Source organism: Schistocerca cancellata, chromosome 2, assembly GCF_023864275.1.
Source record: "Schistocerca cancellata isolate TAMUIC-IGC-003103 chromosome 2, iqSchCanc2.1, whole genome shotgun sequence".
Taxonomy (NCBI): Eukaryota; Metazoa; Arthropoda; class Insecta; order Orthoptera; family Acrididae; genus Schistocerca; species Schistocerca cancellata.
The window spans coordinates 627297866-627304341 of NC_064627.1; the positions used below are offsets into that span (position 1 = coordinate 627297866).

At 41.7% G+C, this 6476-nt stretch overlaps 1 pseudogene; it reads left to right on the forward strand.

The window, feature by feature from the left end:
• Positions 1-6029: 6029 nt before the first annotated feature.
• On the forward strand, positions 6030-6147 carry LOC126163707 (5S ribosomal RNA; annotated as a pseudogene).
• The last annotated feature ends 329 nt before the right edge of the window (positions 6148-6476 follow it).

Here is a 6476-nt window from a genome sequence, read left to right on the forward strand (position 1 = left end):
TATGGAAAACACTGACAAGAAGAAGGAACAGGATCATAGGACATTTGTCAAGACATCAAAGAATAACTTTCGTGGTACTAAATGGAGTTGTGGAGGGTGAAAACTACTGAGGAAGACAGAGATTGGGATTCATCAAGCGAATAACTGAGGACGTAGTTTGCAAATTGCTATTTTGAGTGAGAAGATTGGAACAGAAGAGGAATTCATGGCGGACTGCATAAAACCAGCCGGAAGACTGATGATGCAAAAAAAAAAAAAAAAGTTTTGAAAACAAGGGAGATATTTATTTAAAATGTGCTTATAAGGTCATATTATCGCAAGTGGCATTAAGAGACATACAATATGCGCTAGGAACAAAGTGTGCCATACGGCACTTCCCGCTTTTAGTTGGCCTTTTGCCGTGGTGAGCTACAATATTGGTTCAAAAGACTCGCTGCTACAGACTGGGTAAGCGGTCAAATCCTTCTAGCGTTAGACAAGGGACCGCCGGCGGAGTTCGGCGACGGGGTAGTGAGTCAGACGGAGCATCGCGGTGGAGTTACTGTGTACCATCGACATGTTCCGAAGAGTGGTTTCTTTTTTTATTTGTTTTTCGTTCGATGTCCTCTGAAAACTACGTTGTCTGGGATAGTTTATTACCTCAATTAGCATCCGGCCGTCGATGCTTGCAAGTTCAATGACGGTGCGTTTTTTCGTATAGTATTAGCTGTGGTCAACGGACTGTGAACAGGGCTAAGACTATATGGACGTAGGTGATATGTTGTTGTGATTGCGAACTTTTCCTTGAGAAGAATTCGTCTGACATTTGTTAAGCTGTGCTTAGCGTCTGTTTAGTAGTCCTTTAAATACACACAGCAACAAAAATTTGCCATCACCTCTGTTCCAAGAGTTCCACAACCTGTGTAGAAAATTGGAATAGAGATCAACATAAACATCATTTCCGCTCTTTTTATTGCTCATGAAAATCACACATTGCATGTTGTACCACCATACAGCGAGACTTTCAGAGGTGGTGGTCCAGATTGCTGCACACACCCGGTACCTCTAATACGCAGTAGCACATCTCTTGCATTGATGCATGCCTGTATTCGTTGTGGCATACTGTCTACAAGTTCATTAAAGGCACCGTTGGTCCAGATTGTCCCACTCCTCAACGGCGATTCGGCGTAGATCCCTCAGAGTGATTGGTGGGTCACGTCGTCCATAAACAGCCCTTTCCAATCTGTCCCAAGCATGTTCAATAGGGTTCATGTCTGGAGAACATGCCGGCCACTCTAGTCGAGCGATGTCGTTATTCTGGAGGAAGTCATTAACAATAGGTACACAATGGGGGCACGAATTGTCGTCCATGAAGACGAATGCTTCGCCAATATCCTGCCGATATGGTTGCACTGTCGATCGGAGGATGGCATGTACACCTATTACGGCGTCTTCCATGACCACCAGCGGTGTACATCGGCTCCACATAATGCCACCCCAAAACAGCAGGAACCTCCATCTTGCTGCACTCGCTGGACAGTGTGTCTAAGGCGTTCAGCCGGACCGAGTTGCCTCCAAACACGTCTCCGACGATTCACACGTTGAAGGCGAATGCGACACTCATCGGTGAAGAGAACGTGATGCCAAATCCTGAGCGGTCCATTCGGCATTTTTTTGGGCCCATCTGTACCGCATTACATGGTGACGTGGTTGCAAAGATGGACCCCGCCATTGGCGTCGGCAGTGATGTTGCGCATCACGCGGCCTTTTACGCACAGTTTGAGTCGTATCAAGGCGTCCTGTAGCTGCACGAAAATCATTATTCGACATGGTGGCGTTGCTGTGTGGGTTCCTCCGAGCCATAATCCATAGGTAGCGGTCATCCATTGCAGTAGTTGGGCGGCCTGAGCGAGGCATTTCATCGACAGTTTCTGTCTTTCTGTATCTCCTCTGTGTCCGAACAATATCACTTTGATTCACTCCGATACGCCTGGACACATCTCTCATTGAGAGCCCTTCCTGGCACAGAGTAAAAAAGCGGACGCGATCGAACCGTGGTATTGACCGTCTACGCATGGTTGAACTACAGACAACACGAGCCGCGTATCTCCTTCCTGGTGGAATGTCTGGAGCTGGTCGGCTGTCGGACCCCCTGCCTTATAGGCCGGCCGAGGTGACCGAGCGGTTCTAGGCGCTTCAGTCCGGAACCGCGCTACTGCTACGGTCGCAAGTTCGAATCGTGCGTCGGGCATGGATGTGTGTCATGTCCTTAAGTTAGTTAGGTTTAAGTAGTTCTAAGTTCTAGGGGACTGATGATCTCAGATGTTAAGTCCCATAGTGCTCAGAGCCATTTTGAACCCTGCCTTATAGGCGCTGCTCATGCATGGTTGTTTACGTCTTTGGGCGGGTTTGGTGACACCTTTGAACAGTCAAAAGGACTGTGTCTGTGATACAACATCCACAGTCAACGTCTATCTTCTGGAGTTCTGAGAACCGCGGTGATGGAAAAATTTTTTTGATGTGTATATTTTTGTGGTTTTAACTGTTGCACAGATTATCCTGGTCTATTAAGTCTGGTGTGCTAATGATACGTCCTTGTCATTTTACCCTGCAGAAGTCTGTTGGTGCTCGTCATGTTCGATTCTGATTCGACTACCGTAAAATCATATCCGTTGAAGAAGCTTTCTTTTGGTTGTAAGTATAAACTGTGTGTTAGAAATAAAGTGACGTTGCTCGTGGTTATACTACAGCGCGTCAGGAATAGAGTGGACGTAGTTCATCAAATTCTCTACTACGTTTTGGTGCTCATATATTTTTTTTTTCTAAATTTGAGGAACTCTTTGTGCCTCTTTGGGTCTCTAGTTTACCTTAATCAGTGTGTAGCTGGTTTTTGAATTTGTCTCTTGTATATACAACTGGAGATGAGGTCAGTTGTGATAGTAGTGTTGTTGTTACGGTTTTTCTTTTTTTTTTGGTACCTGTCAGTGGTTGTTATTTGCAGTTCATGTTTAGGTGGCCTTAACATAATCCTGAATTGTATTGGAGTTAATGCGTGATATATCTTACCCCAATTAGAATCGCACACTTGCTGTATTTGGTTGTTGGACCCATATAATGATACTTCAGCGTAATTGAAACTGACCAGAGTCGCACTTCTGATTACATTGTGAAACATGTATAACCTAAAGTCTTGCAGAGCGGTAAAAGTGTGTGGATTAAGTTCCGTAATTGGTCGCTGGTTCCGGCCTCAGAATGGGTGTTGTAGCTTGACGTCATTTAAGTATCACGAAAGGGATAAACCCCAGCCCTCCACTCAAGTACTGCTCGTGGGACCAAGCAGGGATTTCTAAAGGAAAATGGAGATGATGAGAGCTGACACAATCTTGGCATTTGCCGACATTTTCTTAATTCTTGGAGATGCTCTGGAGTAAGAATGCGTTGAATCTTCTCCATTTATCCACATGTGAAGAAGATTAGCTCAGTGGTGAATGTTGTTAAAAAAAAACTTATGGTGTCACGCCTTCTAGCTCTCCTTCCCTCTATTGCCGCTTTCATTGTTACTCTCGAAGATGCTCGAGGACCCATGTACCTATATACTGACTATTAATAGTGGAGTAGCGAAAGAAACGTACCAAGGAATAACAAATGCTAATCACATGTTCTTTCCTCCAACAATTTATTCAAGCCACGTCTAATATCACAAAAGAATAAGATTCAGTTTTACATGACGCTAGTATAGCTGACACTTTTATGCGATTATGAAAACTGGGCGGCATCAGCAACATCTAAAGAAGCAATCTTTGCTGCCCAGAGAAGGTAGCTAGAAAGATCTGTGGACTCATCAGTATTACCAAGGAAGATAAATGGGAACGAAGAAGGAACAAAAGGAAAACGTTGTACCAGTGGTTTAGAGAGCTCCTTGCGAATGGTCGACTCTGTCACACTGTTAAAGTATAGGTCGTCATCGTGCAGAAAGTAAACCTATTTTAAATCAAACCATTTAAAATCAGTGTTTGAGCACAGGTGACTAAAAAGTAAATTCCTTCCAAACCGGTGAAGTTTAATCACATCTGCATTTCATTCAACTGGAAGCACATGGGTTTTTCCAGGTATTGAGCTGCAAACGCTTTTTTACCTCTACATTTATTTCAGTGTGATAATTCACCTTAAGTATAAGTTTTATTATATTTATTCCATTACACACATGGCGAATTTACGTTTGATGAGGATGAAGCAGCTCTGGCTTATAAACCTTTAAATACTGCAAATTTCATTACACAAGTCTTGCTATCACCTTATAGTCTAATAATTTTAATACGAAACTGAACTTTAAAGCGCAAGAGAATAGAAGAATGACGTTAAATTGTCTAAAATTTTAGGTAATAAGTCATGAGAGCGTATAATTACAATTATGCAGGTAGGTAATGAGATACAAAGACGGAAAAGTTGTAGTAAATTGTAAAGCGTGGAGATATATGCATATTATCTGATGATGTGGAGAAAGCTGTTTTGTAAGCGACTACTTGCAACACATAAAGATTTGTTGAAATCAGTTATTGTAAGAAGATGGACACACCACACACAGGATGTACTAAAGGTAAGGGAGTGTTTTCGAAAGGCAAAAATGTAAATTTAGGCTGGTATCTCGTCTCATATGATTTACAGACGAGGAAATACAGATCCAGTAGATGTCACTCAGAGTAATGGATTCCAACACGTCTGACTGATGACATTCAATGTGATATAAGCTAGATGTCATGTTTGTATTAAGGACAATATTGTTGCCTTACGATAGGAAATGAAATGCTTTAAGGAAATTAAATATAATTGTAAACAAAAAATCATCAGATTAGTTGAGATCATTACAACCACAAGAAAGATTGAATTTTCCGTGAACCAGATGCTGATTTACTTGCTTTATCAGAAAGGGTGCAAAGCAGGTTTGAAACTTAACCCATCCAAACGCAAGCAAACTTAGTTGCTCACAAAAGACTTATTCCTCCTCATTTCAGAAAACCTCTTCTACCCTTAACTATAAACAGCACAGAAATCACACTTTCTTCTTCTGACAGGAATTTGGGGAAAATACTGGACCATCACCTACACTGGAGTGAACACACAACTGCAGTCGGTGAGAAGGTGTCAGCATCACTCAATATTAAAGAATATATGAAAAAGCATTTCCTCTAGAACATAAAAAGAAACTTGCAGAGATATTAATACTTCACGTCCTTCATTATATTGATCTTGTTCTTCAAGGACTTTCGTATGAGAGCTCAGGTAGACTGGAACTGGCGATGAATGCTTATGTGCGTACATTTGTGATACGTGCTATTTCGACAATATCAACTGTCAATAAGTGTAGAGATTATGATATACTGTTTCTGCCGCATCGTCTTCTCAGTCATTACACTCTCTCCTGTTTTTCTTTAACTCTACACTATCTGAATAACATAGCTAAAATACGTATTCTCAAGAAATTTAAAATTTCTCTGCACCATTACACAACATTGCGTTTCCTCTGAATCATTTTCTGTATTAGGAACCTGACTTTGGAACAATGTTCCTGAAAATATCAGGGAAATTGAAATCATTCAAACCCCAGCAGACAGCTTCTATTACAACAGCAATCTCTTTTTGCAGCTCACTTCCATTAACCCGCCATTCAGCATTTTTCCCTCCCCTTATATATAGAGTTCTCCATTGAATTCTCTTCTTTCCTAGCAGCCGTTGTCTCTTTCTCTTTCAGCCTTCTCCACTGTCACTATTTCTCCCACTTCTTCTATTACCAAACAGGGCTTTGGAAGTACTATACTAATCAATATCAGTCTTCATGCCTCAATTATTTTGTTATGTTAGTGTTTCTATTATTATTAACCCAAATTATTACTTTTGTCAATAACTCAAATTATTATTACTGAATTTGTCATGTAACATCTAATTAGTATCATCCTTAATTCTCTCATATTTTCTTATTATCAGTGTTAGTATTACTATTATCATTGCCAATTATTGTTTTTATTAATAATGCCAATAATTATTATTATTGTGTCAATGGCCTTGCTGCAATGGTACCACCGGTTCCCATCAGATCACCGATGTTAACTGCTGTCGGGCTGGGGTAGCACTTGGATGGGTGACCATCTGGGTGGCCGAGCGCTGTTAGTAAGTGGGGTGCACTCAGCTCTTGTGGGGCAAATTGAGGAGCTACTTGACTTAAGTAGCGGCTCCGGTCTTGTAAACTGAAATATGGCCGGGAGAATGGCCTGCTGACCACATGCCCCTCCATATCCACATTCAGTGACGCCAGTGGGCTGAGAACGACACGGCTGCCGGCCGGTGCCGTTGGGCCTTCCCAGGCCCGTTTGGACAGAGTTTTTCACTGTTGTGCTTGTTATGTAATATTATTTTTGTATGTGTTGTTTCAGGTCAGATTTAAGAGAAGGCCATACGGCCCTAATATTGTCAGGCTAAGTAAGCAATGTATAAATAAATAG